Below are 18,933 nucleotides of genomic sequence, written 5' to 3' on the forward strand. Positions count from 1 at the left end.
GTGTAGGGAAGGCAGTCTGCTCTGCCTGATGTTTACCTGAGCCTGAATAGGAAGACAGCATAACGTAGGAAAGTGTGTTGCAGGTTTGGAGATGTGTTTCCTCTGCTTAAAGGACATTTTTCAGAATGACCAACCAAATCACTGTAGTAAACTGTTTAAAAGTTAAGTAGCTCACAGCAGATGTTAATTCTATTCAGATTTATACTGTTTATACTTCATATTGACATCTTCACATAGTGAATGCTGTGAAAACAAAGGGCAGAAAAATCAATAGTAATGAAAGCCTTTATTCTTCTATGAATATACAACCAAACGGTCTTTTCCCAACGCAACACCGTTTGTGAGGGCAAAGGTACACACGTCCCGGTCGTTAAAGTTGGACTACCATCGCACTAGTAGGCAGTCTCCGTTCTCCACAGAGTAAAACTGCAATGGCTGCAGGTCATTTTCTCTGCCCGGCATCTAAAATTAGAGAAGACAAATCTGATGGTGCTAGCAGCCACGCCACCCTTCAATGGCAGGAGAGTTTGTGAAGTCAAAGGCTGCCTCCATCTAGAGCCTACTGTGTACGGCTCACAGTTCTGTGGAGAACTAAGCTTAGCAACTTACCTTGGAACTTTCATAGGACAACAGAAGGTCCGACACAGGAACTTTGAGGAGACGTGACAGCAGTCCCTTTACCTTTTGAACTGTCATGGAGTCTATCAAAGAAAAGAAACTTAAATGATGACTACATGTCTAAACAGCTCAGGCGAGGCAGCCACTGAGTCATTCTTTTAACAAAGTGAGAAATGGAACCAATGCTTGACCCAAGTGGTCTTGGCAGTGAGGTGTCATACCATTTTAGTAGCATTTCTTCCTCAATCCAAATAACCAGAAATAATTATGCCACTGAAGAGGACAAAAGGTAGGCCTTTGTAATAACTTCCTAAGGAGTTGCTGAAGATCCCTGGAGTGGGGGCCTTGAGGGGCGCCTCTCAGCCTTATTTCCCCTCTAGAAGACTTAAGTGGTTGATGAGGTCCCTCCCAGCATGAGATTCCAGTCACCATCAGGGTGTGCACACGTGACCACTAAGTGTGGGAAAGTAACTGCAGAACAAATGTTCTGGTTGGTTAACATACTAGGAACTTCTTTCCAAAGACAGGTTGTGGTATATAGTGGGTATTTTGGTGAAGAGTATACAGCAATAGTGTAGTGTCCACAAATACTACAATGTAGTCAGTTATTTTTCTATAAAATTTTTATAAATGCTTTGTTTTCATGCAACTTGTGATAATAAATCTTCTCTATTTTAGAATAAAAAAAAAAAAGAAGCACAAGTGTCAGCCCTAGCTGTTATACCCAGCAAAGTTCAAGGAAAAAAATATATTTTAATTAAAATAGAACTGTATCACATCCCCCTTTCTTTACTACAGCCCCTCTCAGTTTCTCTCCTATCCCTTCAAATTAATAACCTCTTTTCCTATATTATTGTTACATATATACATGTGTGTATGTATATGTACCCACAAATACTTAATTACAACCTTAAAAATGTATTTGTATACTTTTATGCAAAAAATGCTTAAAAATTTGTACATTAATTTTTGTTTTTTAAAATGAAGTTTTTAAAAAAACTCTCAATCACCATAGATGGAGAGACTGAGATATTATAAGACAAAACTAAATTTACACAATATCTGACCATAAACCCAGCAGTACAACGAATTATAGATGGAAAACCCAATACAATGAAGGGAACTACATCCTAGTAAAAACAAGAAATTTCCTAAGCAAGAAAACCAAAAGAATAAAGACAGGCACAATTCTACCACCAAAAGCAAATATATCAGGAAACAGCAACCACTATGCCTTGATATCTGTTAACATGAATGGACACAATTTCCCAATAAAATGATATAGGCTATCAGACTGGATACATAAACAAAAACCAGCATTTAGGATCCATCGGAGTATTTCAATCTTCTTATGTCTATTAAAGCTTGTTTTGTGACCAATTCTATGGTAAATTTTGGAGAAGGTGCTGTGAGGTGCTGAGAAGGTGTATTCTTTTGTTTTAGGATGAAGTTTCTGTAGATGTCTATTAATTCCAATTGATTCATAACCTCTGCTAGTTTCTGTTTCCATGATCTGTCCATTGAGGAGAGTGGGGTACTGAGGTCTCCCACTATTATTGTGTAGGGTGCAATGTATTTTTGGGCTTTAGTTTGATTTCCTTCATGAATATGGGTGCTCTTGTATTTGGAGCATATGTGTTAAGGATTGAGCATTCCTCCTGATAAATTTTTCCTGTAATGAGTAAAAAGTGTCCTACCTCATCTTTTTTGATAATTTTTGGTTGAAAATCTACTTTATTCAATATTAGAATGGCCACTCCAGCTTGCTTCCTGGGGCCATTTGCTTGGAATGTTTTTTCACAACCTTTTACTCTGAGATAGTGTCTGTTTTTGTCTCTAAGATGAGTTTCCTGTATGTATGCAGCAAAATGCTGGATTCTGTTTATGTATCCAGTATTATAGTCTATATCTTTTTATTAGGGAATTGAGTCCATTTATGTTAACAGATATTAAGGAATACTGGTTGCTGTTTCTTACTGTGTTTGCTTTTAGAGGTAGAATTGTGCCTGTGTGTCTTTCTTCTTTTGGTTTTTTTGCTCAGGTATTTTCTTTCATTTCTTTCATACATTTCATTAGGATGTACTTTCTCTTTTTGTATTGGGTTTTCCACCTCTAATTTCTTTTAGTGATGGGTTTGTAATAAGATAATGTGTAAATTTAGTTTTGTCCTGGAATATCTTGATATCCCCATCTATGGTAATTGAGAGTTTTGCTGGGTATAACAGCTTGGGCTGACACTTGTGTTCCCTTAGTGTCTGCATGATGTCTGTCCAGGATCTTTTAGCTTTTATTTTCTCTGTTGAGAAGTTGGGTGTGATTCTGATTAGTTTGCCTTTATATGTTACATGACCTTTTTTCCCTTACTGCTCTTTGTATTTTTTCTTTGCTTTGGGAAGTTGGTGTTTTGACTATAATGTGTCTGAAGGAATTTCTTTTCTGGTCCAACCTATTTTGAGTTATGTAGGCTTGTTTTATGCTCATGGTTATCTCATTCCTAAGGGTAGGGAAGTTTTCTTCTATGATTTTGTTGAAGATATTTACTGTGCCTCTTAGTTGATATTCTTTGCCCTTTTCTATTCCCATTATCCTTAGGTTTGGTCTTCTCATTGTGTCCAGGATCTTTTGGATATTTTGAGTTAGGAGCTTTCTGGTTTTTGCATCTTCTCTGACTGTTTTATCTATGTTTTCAATGTTGTCTTCATCCCCTGAGATTCTGTCTTCCATCTCATGTAGTCTGTTGGAGATGCTTGCATCTGTGACTACTGATTTCCTTTTTAGGTTTTCTACCTCCAGGCTTGTCTCTTTTAGTGTTTTCTTTATTGTTTCCATTTCTGTTTTAAATTCCTTCTTCCATTCCTTCATCTCTTTGGTTCTGTTTTCCTCTTGTTCTTTGATTTCTTTGAGTGTTTTTATTGTTTCCTCTTTAAAAGCTTCTATTTCTTTTTGCTTTAACTCCAATTCTTGTTTAAGGATCTGTATCATCATCTTGAGGAATGATTTTGGGTCTGAGTCATTTTTTACTGTAGTGTTTGGCATTCTGCTATTTGCTTTGATGATAGAGCTAGGTTCTGGTGTTTCCAGGTTGTCTTGGTTTCCATTGAGTAAGTTCTTTCACTTTCGTTTTGCCATTTGTTGTCTGTGATTATAGGTAGTCTTGTCAGTGATTGGTTCCTGTCTCTCCAGTGTACCTTGCCTTTGTCCCTGGATCTCTGCTATTCCTGGTAGCAGATATCCTGAGCATTTGGTCCACAAGCATGGGCCCTTCGGGTGGAAACCAAGTCCCTAGGGCAGAGATACACTCTCCTGAACCAATGGGGTGGAGGTGTGCTTTCTGCACCCTCGGCCCAGACTTCTCTGTTCCCTGGCTACTGGCAGTGCAGTCTCTTCAGGCCTACATCCCTGGATCTCTGCTTTTCCTTGTGACAAATGGCCTGAGTGTTTGGTCTGCATGCAAGGACCTTCCAGGTGAAACCTAGTTCCTATGGCAGAGTTCCTGCTCCTCTGAACCAATCGGGGGGCCGTTCTTTCTGCCTGCTTGGCCCAGACCTTTCTGCTCCCCAACTTGCAGTACAGTCTCACCAGGCCTGAGTCCCTGGATCTCCCAAAAAAAGTTTTTTTAATATCTTGAAAAACATTTTTTAAACGATAGAATTCTCAATTCTGTCTATGGGTTGGAATGAAGATTTCTATTTTGATCAGAAACACATAAAATATTCATTCATGTAATCTCCCTGTTCAACAGCTTTCTCTTTTTTTTGCACCTTGCTGCATGTTCAACCTGGACTTTAAAGTAGAATTACTTTTAGTTTACAAGATGTTTTTCTCCCTCAAGACTTTTCTTTAAACCTCTAAGTTCTCTTCAGTGGTAAAAGATTACAATTTTTTTTGTTTCAGTTATTAGTATTGTAGCAGATTCCCTGAGCCCAGGACCATAAATGTTCAATTTCTCTGTTTTAAGGATTATTTTCCCCAAGGGGTGGCTGTAATCATGATAACACCTGTATAGTGCTAATTTTATAATGGAGAAAGAGATTAATATGTCCACCAAATGTGGATTTTTGTGCTCTAAATTCCAGGTGTTGAAAGAAACACATTATCCATTAAGAAACTTCAATATGTTACAAGTAGTTTGGTCTCATGTATTAAATGACTCATCAAAAATATGAACAAAGAAAGAATTTATACAATACAAGGTAAGTGCATGTATTTGTAATGAGAAAGCTTGCTGTTATATGAACAAGTTTCCTTGCTCGGAAGAGAATATCTAAATATAAAAGTTAAATCAAGAATCAAAACAGAGTAAAGGAGGCTGATTTTAACACAATTGTCTGATTTAAATAGTCTTATTTAGCATTTGACAAGGATGAAAGCAACAGAAATCTCATTGCCTTTTAAATTTCCACAGGGTACTTAACCCTCCACAGCCTTCCTTCACCCACGCCCTACCTATATTCATTGTTTACCTTCTGTTGACTGCACTACAATTCTTAATGCCCTCACCTGTTACACACTAGGCTATGAGGTCTTTGTAGACAAAGACTAACTATACTGTTTCCATGCTTTCAACCACCATTTCTAACCTTCCAACACTGATGAACAATGAGTTCCTAACAGCAATAAATGAAGAGAGAAAAAGGAGTAGGACAGGTCCCTAAATTGCAGGGTCAATCAACTTCAGATCAAAATTATTTTTCACACATGACATGTATTTTCTATTAGGCTTAGGATAGATGCATCACAAGAAAACACGCCCCGAATTTTTTCTTGTCATTATTTCATATAGAATATACTATCATGATGATTTATGTAGGCATAGCATTGAGTCACATGATATAAGTAGTTTAGAAATTAGTAGAAATATAAGGAATTATTTCTGTAGAGTATACACAAATTACACTCTATTTTGTGTGAGTCTTGAGCTTCTGTTGGCTTTGATATCCATGGAGCTTTCTCCACAAAACTAAGTGTCGGCTGTGTGTCTGTTCCACAGTGCTAAAAGTACGTCATTTTTTAAAATGTCACTTTTTCTACATTTCATTATAATATTTTACTTTTTTATCCATAGGTAATTGAGAACATGGTAAGCTTTCCAAGCAGTGAGTATTAGTGAAGCTATGCTCCACTTTAACGAGAAGACTTATCAATTTAATAGAAAATTATATTTAAATTGGTGCATCTCTGGCTGTTTTATATGCACAGTGTTTGTTTTTTCTATAATACCATTGCAAATAAATATCCCTTAGATTTTTTTGGCTTATTTTCATCTTTATTTAGTAAATCAACAACTTTAATAAATTCCCATGACCACTTTCTGTCTCTCTAACTAGAACTCATTCAAGCTACATTTTTTTACATCAGAAGTGTTTTCTGATCTTCACCATTACTTTTCAAACTCTACAGAAACTCTTTGCATTTGAAAAATATAGCAATGAGATAAGAGTGCACACTAAAAGAAATCACAGAAAACTTGACAGTTAAACATTGTTATGTTTCCTCCAATAAGGGACTCTTTCTATCAGGAAGGACCAACTCTTTTCAAGTAATAATTTCCATAGGGCCCCTTCCCAAATGACATCACATGAGGATCAGTATCACAGTATCAGAGTTTTGGGGGGAAATTCAATACATAGTAATCTAATATTTATATTTCTTCATATTCCAATGATACAAAAGTAACAGCAAGTCATGTGCGTATGATATTCAGTAAAAACATAACAGCATAAGATAGAATTATTTCACACTGTTATATATACATTCCTTCTAAGTTATCCAGAACCTGCCAAATTTTGATTTCAATATTTGACATAACTCTACTACAAAAGTGCTTTTGCCTGAATTTAAATTAAAATGGGTGTTTTTCTATTTGTCTGACAATCTAGCTGTAGCACTTAGGTCTCCACACTTCCTCCAAACATCAGGTAGCCACCGAACCATTATGCATCAGTATGAGAGGTATGTATTTGAAGAGAGAGTAAATGAGATGATAGTTGAAAGAAGCCAATTAATTGTTTATTTATTGAGCACAGTATAAAATAATCATGTCTAATGACATATTCCATTAGATAACGAAATTGCAATGCGTGGAGTTAATAAGGTATCAAGCATAGAACTACTTAGCATATTTGTGATCACATTTCTTGACATTGACAAAATATGAAAATATGTAACTTTTATTACCGTTATGTGAGGGGGGTGTTTTTTGTATGTGTTCTAGGGATTCCTAATTTAATCTATGAGTGCTAGGAATAAGAAGAAATTATAATTTTCAAGATATGACAGATCCCAAAATCATGGCAAAAACAGGAATTGTTTCTCAAAATTTTTACAAAGTTCCAAGTCTGAGTCAGCTGCCTGAAACTATCCTATAGAATACATCCTGACTACACTCACTAACCATTCCTTATACTTTATAACATGTATTTTTCAAGCACTGGAAAATAGAAGAGTTTGAGAAGGTCCAGAATGGTCCAGAAACCACTGAAATCTATGGATGTAACTCATACCTGCCAGATGGTGTACTTCTATAAGTAATATGTTCATGGCCACCTGCAAGATAAAGAACATTGTGAGAAGGGTAATACAGAGCTGCCTTCAGTTCCCAGTATTCCTAGCTTATGAGAGTTTCTGAGTTTTGTGTTTATGTACTTCTTGACATGTGATGGTTCTTAGATCCCTTATTTGGAGGTAAAAATTGCCAAGACCAAAGAACTCTGGTACAGTAAGAACTCAAAAGGAGTGGTCAGCTTCTTTTGTCCTCAGCCTAGAAAGAATGCTAATGTGATAAAGCTCAAGGACCAGAGTGAGCAAATGAGTAGAGATGCACTTGTGAGGCAGCCGGTTAGAACCAGAGATATGGTTGAGATAAGGGTTGGGAGATAAGCATTAAGACTGGAGAGCCAGCTAAACTGTTAAGAGTCTTTTCTGGTGTTTGAGACCTGGGTTTTGTTTTCAGCCCTCACATGACAGCTCACAGCCATTGATAACTACATCTCTGAGGTATCCAAGGTTCTCTTTTGTTGTTGGAACCAGGCACACATGGGGCATATAGCCATATATGCAGGCAGGCATTGACAAATAACATGAAAGTTTACCAGAAAAAAAAAAAAAAAAAAAAAACAAGTGTCTGGTCAATGGTGAAATCGTGCTGTCTCATGAGTAGCACTAAACATGATTAACTGCTAAATGTGATGCAAACATGAAAATTGCTATACACCATAGATGGTGTCTTATCATAATCATATCATAAAAATAATTTTAAAGAATTTTTAATCGGTTCTTTAACAATGAAATTTAAGTTAGGTTTTTGCATATTATATGAGGCTTGCATTACAGCCTTTCTACCTTTTGACTTTGACCACTTCAGATTTCCCAATACACTGCACAACAAACTCAACTTCACACCATTACATAGCTTTCCCACCTCTGGACCACCTATCTTCTCTTCAGAGATGACCACAGCAAGTGCAACCCTTGCTATCCTTCACATGTCTCCTTCAACATCAACTATGAGAGGCATGCAAAGCTACATGAGATTCTTTTTCTGTGTTCACAGCAGTGATCAGAATTGGGATTATCTTGTGGGTCTGTTGGTTTACATTTTTATTTTGTCCTCATCTATTTGTGCTATCTTTGTCCTTTAGCCAAGTAAATAGCCAAATTATGGTTGAAAGATTGCCTAGATTTTGTATTACATCTTTTGAGTTTTGAAGTAATCTTTCCTCCCAAATTTACATGAAACCTGATATTCTAGAGTAAATTGAATTCCTAATTAATTGACAAAGTAACTTTTAAAATAGTCATTGAGCAAGTTAAAACTCATAGCAACCTGAGGTTCGGGATTCTCTTAAAATTTTGTTTGAACACAGACTTGCTCAGCATCAGGCTCTGTGACTAGATGTAAATTGAATATGCTCAGACACCTATCTCCTTTTAACCTTAAAACCTGGTACTTAAAAATATACTTTATTCCAGACACCTATCTCTTTTTAACCTTAAAACCTGGTACTTAAAAATATACTTTATTCCTATTGTTGCATCTCAGATTTTAGCATGGACTCAAACGCAGGAGCAGTACAGTGCAGTGCAAAGAAATTCAAATTGTGACAGAACATGGTTTCCATGGACAATGTCATGCCACAAATGAAAAGCATGAATGTCAAAGTATGAAGATCTGCTGACCAGTTCCCACTGCCAGCTCTATCACTGGTCACCCATGACACCATTGTCTTTCAGATCCCATTTCCTTTATTTTTAAGACATAGCCTTTTATTGGTCTAACCCACATGCCTAGTGACAGGTTTGGACAGCTTTCTCCATCTACCCTCCAGTTTTCCCTCTGTTGAGAGCTCCTGACTTGCTCCCAGGGAAAAAAAGTGTGCCTTGGGTAGGGTTTGGCAGACATTCATTTGGGACCTAAAGATGCTCGGGTGACAGAGAGATTACGTCACAGGGCAGAGAGAGAGCAGTGTCATACAGCCTCTACCTTGACAGGATGGGAGGGATCAGAAAGGAATAACTTTCCCAGCAGCTCCTACTGTGCCCTTCAAGCCATTAGCATCTCTCTTGGATGTTGTCCTCTGCTTCCTTAATGCTCCACTCCAGGTAGAACTTTTTCTGATGAAGATGTTAAGTCAGCGGTCTTCTCAGGCTTGGTCATATCCCTCTCACCTCTTTTACTGTTTTGTCCTGAGATATTCAGTATAAAATGGTTTTTTTTAGAACTAACAAGGTCTATCTCTTCATGGGCATAGTTTTTAAGTGTAGTAAAACCTCCTTCAGAAAAGTTGAATTCACCTTAAATTTAATGTGTTAAAAGAAATAAAAATGCGTGGGCAAGTAAGACGTGTATTGTGTGTGTGTGTGTGTGTGTGTGTGTGTGTGTGTGTGTGTGTGTGTGTTCGAGCAATACATACTCGGAACTGAATAAAATGGAAAAATGGCAAACTTGATTGCAATTCAGTTGGTACAATTCACATTCTATGGAAACTGGCTTAGGTTAACTAACATTTGCTCTGTAAGCTGGTTACAGACAGACAATTTTAGGAATTATAAAAAGAAAAAACTGACTATTTTCATGACATTTTAAATTTTGATACACTTTTGCTTACTATGATATATTTAAACATCTCAAATACATGAATTATTTTCTATTTTGTGTTGCACATAGCTGTCACAATCTTTGTGCTTAATTACTGTGGAGAGTTCTCTTTGAACCTCTCGACTGAACAGAGAAAGGTGATGTTGATTACAGATTTGTTTTTCTTTTTCAAGCATGAAGCAGCACTGCCAAGGGGCAAAGGAAAAGTGGCTAAGATGAGCAAGTGAGTGCTATATAAAGGAATTAACTAAAACTAGTGCTGTGAAAGGATAGGTTACAGAATTAGAACACTCACCAGAGACAATGAGGGAAGAAGGTAAGGAGAAGACACTCAGTCAAATAACTTACTGGTCACCAGGTGACCCCGTGGGTAGATTCTAAGGAAACTCGAGGTGCCGCTTCAATTAGAACCAATTTCCCCTTTCTTGATTCTTTAAACAACTCAACATGCCTCACAGTGAATCTGAGGCTTTCTCCATATGATCTGTCTTCAGCCTATTTATCTCTTCGTGCTACTTGTAAAAGCTTGTTCATTATTGCCTGTGATGTCACGTGAAGTCAACCCCCAGAGCCATGCTTTATTAAGGCTTGAAAATAATAAATTCTAGAATTCTGTTTTCTCTGCTAGACAGTATATGCCTGAAAGGCTACTGTAATGTCTGCACAAGCAAGTCATAGACTGTCTAGACAGTCTAGAGAGCCACTTCTGATAATATGACCCTACTACCCTTAACCCCCCAAAATTGTGTATTTTTGAAGAAAATTTCATATAAGTGAAAACATAAAAAAAGGAAGAACATGCTCTTTTAAAAGCCACAGAATTCTGTTTTGTCGGTGCAATATTTCTTTGTTGAGTGTATTCAATGTGATGTTTTTCAAAGTATGGGTCACAGATGCCCCTGGACCAGACGTCTGAGTACCTGTAAACTGCAAATCCCTACAATCGACTCCAGTAATGAACTGAGGCTCTGCAGACAGCCTGATCTGAGCTTCAGCCAGCACTGCTGATATTCATATTTGCTCAGATTTCAGAATCTTTAAAGCAGGAACCTATTCTGTGACAACAGGCTCCACACCAGCCCTTGGCATCCAGTTTTTCACAAAGGAAGCAGTTCCTCCTCTCTCCCTGCACCTCCTGTGGTGCTCCCTAGTTCTAAGTGCCAAAGACATAGATTAGATGTTTCCAAGTCCTCCACAGCCCAAAGGTTAATGAGGCATCTCATTCATATTTCATGATTGCTGTTTGCCCTTCTCTGCCTTTGGGACACACAATGGAAAAGTACAATCAATAAAATAATATCAGGCACACCACACAATTAGGAGATACCAAAAATAATCCATAATGCTCCCACTGTATTTAAAATGACTGCCCTGAGTTAATAAATCATCAAAAGATCATCATTTTACCAGCACTTGTCAACACGTTGAAACATTTCTTCACCCTTAGACGCCAAGAACTCCTCCCCATCAAATCCTCACTTGCCCTCCTTAAACATGGCTGCACCTCTCCATGTTGTTGTCCTTGAGGATGCTATTCTGTCACGTTTACTGACGTCCTCTTAATAGCTTCTAACTCACAGGATAATGACTCACTTGTGGAAGGATGGCAGAGGATGCAGGACAAATACAATATGTTTCTGTTGTAAATAAATAATTCACTCTTAAAGTCACCAAGTCTTTGTTATATTTTAAAGATACTATTGGTAAAAATCCCCAAGCATCTTCAGAGAGCCTAGCCTTTGCTACTATTCCTCCTACAAGACTGAGTCCTGCAGCCTTCCACAGACTCTTTCTTTATGTTTGTATTTTAAAAGTTAACAGGATAGTAACATAAATCATTACCAAATATAAAATTTTCCAGAAATATTGATGCTTTTAACTTTCCTTCAAATGTCCCAGAAGAATTCTGAGAAATGTGTTCTTTGTAGCTCAAGTCTACTGAAATCTTCTTTTTAAAAAAGATACATCAGCACATTAGGCTGTTGTTTTGCTTTATCATTTTTTTAATGTCAAATTTTAAGACAAAGATTTTGAAGTAACAATTTTACTTAATTTTGAAGGGATCAGAGGAATAAATCATTAAATTTGGGATGAATGGAGAAAATAAGATTTGGAGTCTCAGAGATCGAAGGTCATATCATCTCACTAAGAAGAAAAGCCTACTAGAGAAAATTACACATGGGGACAAAGTTACACATACAATACTCAATGCTCTTCAGGAGAATAATAGGATAGAAAGTTTGTATTCAAAATTTAAAAATGGCTAAATGGCTAGTCATATAAAATATTGAGGTAAAATAAATACTATAAAATTAATGGATTAAAAGTTATACTTCTATAATTATAAATGGTTTCACTCCATTCTGCCCGGGGCACTGAACTAGTGAAACACTGGCTTCCCAGCCATAGCAGCAACTGTTGAGTTTTGCTGTCAAGTAAGAGTCCTGGCTTCTCCACTCAGCTTCCAACTCCAGTTCCAGAAGAGCGTGATCACTACATTGATAAGGTTACAATTCTTACCCAGGGTGTGGGGACCAATTTAATTTTGATTTTTATTAATTATTTTACTTGTTTACATTTCAAATATTAACCCCCCTTCCTAGTCTCCCTTCTATGAACTTCCCACTCCTTTGCCTATAAGAGGGTGCTTCCCCACCCATCCACCTTTTGTTTGAATTTTAGCTTTTGTTTTAGATTAGTTTATTTCCAGAGGATGAGAATGTTCACAGAGTCATCAACTGCCTCAAGCCAATGATATTCTGGTAGTACTTCATCACTGTGCAAGGATAGCCTATCATCTTGATTTGATCCAACTTGTTTTCTGAATGGCTATCCATAGGAGTCCTCGAGAGCACACCCAACTGTACTTAAAGGAAGGCTGTGCTCTGTCCAATAGCCTAAAGACAAGGGTGTAGAGGTCCTGGGCTACATTTAAGTAAAATCTAGCACTCTTCACATCGCTCTCAGAACAGTCTCTTATGGCCTCACTATCCCAAGTCATGGACAGCATCCCCATCACCTATTGGCTGTGTTAAACAAGCATGGCTCTGATGGCTACAGTGGCTAAGATTTCTTAGGCTTCAATCACTTTGTAATACATTCTTATAATGAGTGCATCAGGTGGCTCCTGGTTGAAGCAGGGGTGGAGTTTAAGGAGAACATTTTACAGAGTCCAGATTTGGAAAAGCCAAGAAAAGATGGAAGTTTGATGTTTGAACAAGTGCCCATAGTAGAGATTGATGGGATGAAGCTGGCACAGTCCAGAGCCATTCTCAACTACATCACTGCCAAGTATGATCTCTATGGGAAGGACATGAAGGAGACAGTCGTGATTGACATGTATTCAGAAGGTATTTCAGATCTGACTGAAATGATCAAGCAATCCATACTATGTTCTCCTGAACAATAAGAAGCCAAGACTTCCTTTGCAAAAGACAGACCAAAAGTTGTTACTTGCCTGCCTTTGAAAAGGTGTTGAAGAGCCATTGACAAGACTACCTTGTAGACAACAGGTTGACCCGTGTGGACATCCACCTGCTGTAACTTCTCCTCTATGTTGAAAAGCTTGATGCCTGCCTTCTGACCCCGTTTCCTTTGCTCAAGGTCTTCAAGAACAGAATCATCAGCCTCCCCAGTGTGTAGAAGTTCCTGCACCCTGACAGCCAGAGAAAGCCTCCCACAGATGTAAAACAAATCAAAGAGGCAAGGAAGATTTTCAAGTTTTAGTGAAGCTGAATTGACCAATTTCTTGTATTCCTATCTCTGATGTTTTGCAAAAATGAGAAGTAATTGTTGATCCTGGGTATTTGAAATAATAAACATGAAGAAATACTAAAATTATCAAAATTAAATTTAAAAAGAGAAAAAAGTTGATGAAGAGTCCATGACAAACCTGCAGACACCATGTTTCAAGTTTTTTCTTGATCACAGGAATCCACAGTGTGGAGAACAAATTTACAAGCAAAGAAAGAATTTCACCCATAAATATCTGATGACGAGCGTTGACTAGATGTTCAGAAAACTTCATAGAACATAGGACAAACTACAATGTCTTTGAGGTGCAAAAGGTTAAGGAGACAAAATAGGGTATTAAAATATGTAAAAATGGGAGCCACCTTCAAAAGAAAACCATAGTAGGCTATAAGGAGTCACGCCTTTAACATCAGTATTTAGGAGGTTTTCCTGGAGTTAAGGTCATCCTGGACTACATAGCTTATTAAAGAAGACCAGATTTTGTTACAAAGTTAAGGGGGGTGTAGAGGTCAACTTTGTGAAGGAAAAAGTGGGATGGAGAGCAAGGAGCCTCTGGCTCTTGTGACTCATTGAAGAGTCCTGATTTGACATAGCATTAGATCTTAATGGGAGTCTTCATGAAAGTCCTAACAGGTGATAATGCACCTCTCCCCCCACCCTCCTCCTGAATAACCTCATCAGGCAGGGTTTTCATTGGGATACAGAGATGGTATTGTGGGATACAACTGGCTGTTAACTTGGGGACTTTGGATTGGCTCAAACACTGTATAAAAGTTTATGTGCATGCAATAATCTCAGATCTGTACCCTGGTGCTGATGTCCAGAGTCTGATTTCTGGAATTTGTCATATGACTCCATAACCTCTCATCCTCCCATCATCAGTCCCATTGATGCACAACGTAAGATCCCCATGAAATCTAGAAAGCCAAATCACCCTTTAAAGTTTAACATGAAGTACTCAAAGAAAGCAAATGAAGTCCAATAAAAATTAAAACAATAAAATAAAATGACAATTGATTCCTGTCAAAATCATGGTCTGTATTCCTTCACAAAACATCATGACCAAAAAGCAAGTTGGGGAGGAAAGGGTTTATTCGCTTTATACTTCCACATTGCTGTTCATCAACAAATGTCAGAACAGAAATTCTCAAAGGGCAGGAACTTAGAGGCAGGAGCTGATGCAGAGGCCATGGAGAAGTGCTGCTAACTGGCTTGCTTCCCCTGGCTTACTCATCTTGCTTTCATATAAAACCCAGGACTACCAGCACAGTGATGGTACCACCTACAGTGGGCTTTCCCACCCTTAATCACCAACTGAGAAAATGCCTTGCAGCAGGATCTCATGGAGGCATTTCATCAAAGGAGGCTCCTTTTTCTGTGACGACTCCAGCTCGTGACAAGTTGAAACACAAAACAGCCAGTACAACTGGCATCTTGTCAACTTGGCACAGAAACACATCACTATTAAGCCTCAACCCTTACTTTCTTATTCATCCCCAAAATCTTGTGACGTCTTTAAAAGTCCCACAGTCTTTACAAATTCTTACATAGTAAAATTTCAATCCCTTTAAAATATCTAATTTCTGTTGAAATCCAAAGGATTTTTTATAACTCAAAGTCTGTTAACTGTGGGCCCCACTAAAATACTCTCTTATTTCAAGAGAGAAGAATATCAGGGCACAGTCACAATCAAAAGCAAAATCAAACTCTATCTGTCCAATGTATGGGATCAACTCACTATTTTCCATGTTACTCCAGCTCTGCCTTTTGTAGCTCACACCTTGTCTTCTAGGCTACAACTACCTATACACTACTGAAGCTACTCTTGGTGGTCATTTCATAGTACTGGCACCTCCAAAACACTGCTGTCTTCTGCTGCAACTGGACTTTCACAAATAGACTCTCATAGGCTCTTTTCATGGTGCTAAGCCTCAACGTCTCTGCATGACCCCTTCAGTACCGGGCCCTCAACTGCCACTGAAGCTGCATCTTCACCAGTGACCTCTCTTGGCCTCTCACAGTGCCAAGCATCAGCTACTACCCCTTTCCGTTTCAAACCCAGTACCAGCTGGGTGACTCTTACACATTACGAAGACTGGCTGCCAGCATGAGGTACAACCACAGCTGGCTCTGGGACAAAGCTTCTCTGTGCTTGCAGAAAACACTTCTCAGAAGACTTGACCTCGGTGATGCACATCTATGCTTAATCATTGTTAATTTTTTAGCTTCAGCTAACCAGCATCAATCATCCCAGTAATGGAAAGTTTTGCTTTAGTTGTTTTATTATCTTGTTAGTCATAGCTGATTCTTCAGCCCCAGCAAACCAAAATCATAGAAGCTTCAAAATCAAAACAGCAATAGCTCTGATAAGAGGTTTTAATCTTCCCTTAAAATTTCACCAGTCAGGCTCTCCACATTATCTTCCAAGCTCCTATGAAACATCACACAGAATTCTTAACTTCCCAATGTCTCTTCTATTTCAAAGTTCCAAAGTCTTTCCATAGTCCTCCAAAAAACATGATCACAGTGTCTCAGGAATACTCCACTCCTAGTACCAGTTTGTCTTAATCAAGGTTTGTGTATTCCTGCACAAAACATCATGACCAAAAAGCAAGTTGGGGAGGAACAGGTTTATTCAGCTTATATTTCCACATTGCTGTCCATCACCAAAGAAAATCAAAACAGGACTCACAAAACAAGAACTTAGAGGCAGGAGCTGGTGCAGAGGCCATGGAGGGATGCTGCTTTCTGGATTGTTCCCATGGCTTACTCAGCTGCTGTCTTATAACACTCAGGACTGCCCACCTAGGGATGGTACCACCCACAATAGGTGCTCCTACCCTTTATCACTAATTGAGAAAATGCCTTACAGCGGGATCTCATGAAGACATTTCCTCAGTGGAGGCCTCTTTCTCTGCAAAAACTCCAGCTTGTGTCAAGTTGACACACAAAACCAGCCAGTACAATTCCTATGGATGAACATTCTTTTCAGTTTAATTGTAAAGAATATGAAATTAATTATAACTACATGCTGACATCACTTGTACATTCCTATGCCTCATGTCTTTATGTATACACAGACATATAGATAGATAAATTTAAACAGTTCTGGGAATGGAGTCTTTAACAAGTAGTTAGCCTTGAGATATGTTCATCTCCAGACTTGCTAGCTATTTATATACTGTCCTTCAAACTCCTGTTACCTACTTTATTTTATCACCTTCAAGGGTCTGGTCACAGGTTTAGAAAACATAGATTTCCTTTTCATTACAAAGTAACCATGCTAGGACAACAGAGATAATTCATTTAGTAAAATTATTTATCACACAAGCCAAAAGATATGAATTCAAATCTCAAGAACCCAAATAGAAGTTGAGAAAAAATTACAAATATAAGCAATTCTAATATTTCTATGGAAAGATGGTAAGTAGGAACAGGAGAATCCTCAGAGGCAAGCTAGATTGTCATAACAACAGAAAAATAAACAAGAAAACACGGACTCAAAAAGATGTCAGGTGAAGAACCCATACCTGAGGTCGTTCTATGACAACCACAATTGCTTGGCAGCATGCATGTTCACCTGTGTCCATCACATACATACGCACAAACAGATGCCCACCAAGGTTTTGCTGATAGAATTTAATTTGGTTTTTCTTGCATATTTTCTAACAGTTGAAATAGACATTTTTTTAAAAACTGTGCATATATTAGAAAAGTAAAAATGAAAAAACATTTTAAAACCTCAAAAAGTATTGAAGAAACAAGCATCTATAAGTAATAAAACTTTACATGCAAATTAAACCAAAAGAATTTCCGAGTTGAAGTTCATGCTTTGTTTATAGTGCTTAGTTCTGTAATTGTGTCTCTTGTGACATTATATACCACAGACTAATTAAAGATGCTAAAGTAATTTATTATTGTTCTTACTATTTATAAAATGCTAGAATTTAGCATGTTTATTCATTTGAAGTTTTACTTTGGATGACTGGTTTGCTAGCTTTCAATGGCTTTTATCAGGGGGGCTATTAAATTTCCCACTTTGAACTTTCCCTTCTTTGTCCACTTTTTCAAAACTCTCCTCATGGTCTATGATCTAAGGAAGGTCACGAATTTTTATTTTCTTTCACTGGACAATTAGACAGCCGTAGCTCTGAACTTCCTATTGAATGTGAAGCTTCATTCAAACCGTTCCCACTTGGGCTTTTCACAAGTTGGTATTGATTTCCTTCATGGTGCAGTATATCTTTTCATGTAGTAATGCCTGAAGCAGAGCAGAGACCCTGAAGAATATGAATTTTTATCCGTTGGATACTGACTTTTGAAACATATACATAACATGTCTCTTCCCTTCATAGCAACTGAATATGGCTAAGTCATGTACCTTAGAGTTGTATTTTATATTACAGGTTTAGAAATTCAAATAGGTCAAAGGATTGTGTTAACCAGCACAGTAATTGAGAGGGAAAGGAGTTAAGTAAGCTAAAAAAAAAAAAAAAATCCTCTTGTACCCCCTGCTATGTGACTTCAAAGAATGGAAATCTTCTCATTAATTTGCTTTATTTCAAATCTTACAGTCTGTAATGTCAGCACAGACAGAGGCAGTCACATAAAGCAAGCTCTGGAAACCAGTGCATAAAATGAGAATAGTGTCTCACTGATTACTTCCTGGGGAAAATGACTACAGAGGGACTTACCATTTAAATCCTGTGGGTCACTTAGTTTCCCTGTAAATATGCCACAAAGACATTCTGAGACTGTTTGTTAACTCTTAGAGTTATCATTAAATCAATTCCGGTAAGTGTAGAGGTTCAAAGTGCTGAAGGCAAGCACATGCTGGATCACCAGATAGATGGCATTCTCTAAACTAACTTTAATGAAAACCTCCCCAATCTTATTCCAATTGGCCCTGCAAGATGTTCTACCCACTGTAGACATTAAATTCATATTCAATTCCTTCCCACAAATAAAACTTTAGATCTAGATGATTTTACTGGTGAAATTCAATACATGTTTGAAAAGGAAATAATACCAACTCTTTAGAAATTTACTTTTTATAAAATTGAGACATTTTTCAAATTGTTAGGCAAGGATTGTACCGTTCTGATACCAAAAATATGCAAAGAAATTTCAAAAAGAATAGTTTGATACATGTTGTGACATAGATTCAGAAAAAAAAATTAAGAAATAGAAATGTAAATTGAATCTACCATATATAAAAGGGTAGTACATCCTAAGCAAGTGAATCCTATCCTAATAATACAAGGCTACTCAATGTTTCAGCTGATGATATCTGGTACATAGTATATGGATGAATCTTAAAAATATTATGTCATTTGTTTATCATTGATCTTAGAACATGAACCCTTGGTGTTCTGTAAAGGAAATTTTCCCCCGTGCCGATGTGTACAAATGGGACCTCATAAAACTAAAAAGCTTCTACAAAGCAAAGGGCACTGTCAAGTAGG

At 37.6% G+C, this 18,933-nt stretch overlaps 1 pseudogene across 1 annotated transcript; it reads left to right on the plus strand.

The window, feature by feature from the left end:
- The first annotated feature begins 10,018 nt into the window (after window positions 1-10,018).
- On the plus strand, window positions 10,019-13,441 carry LOC308432614 (glutathione S-transferase A2-like; annotated as a pseudogene). The gene is made up of 2 exons: window positions 10,019-10,031; window positions 12,793-13,441. The product of its transcript is annotated as a glutathione S-transferase A2-like (transcript).
- The last annotated feature ends 5,492 nt before the right edge of the window (window positions 13,442-18,933 follow it).

This window comes from Micromys minutus, assembly GCF_963924665.1.
Source record: "Micromys minutus genome assembly, chromosome: 18".
NCBI classification, from domain to species: Eukaryota; Metazoa; Chordata; class Mammalia; order Rodentia; family Muridae; genus Micromys; species Micromys minutus.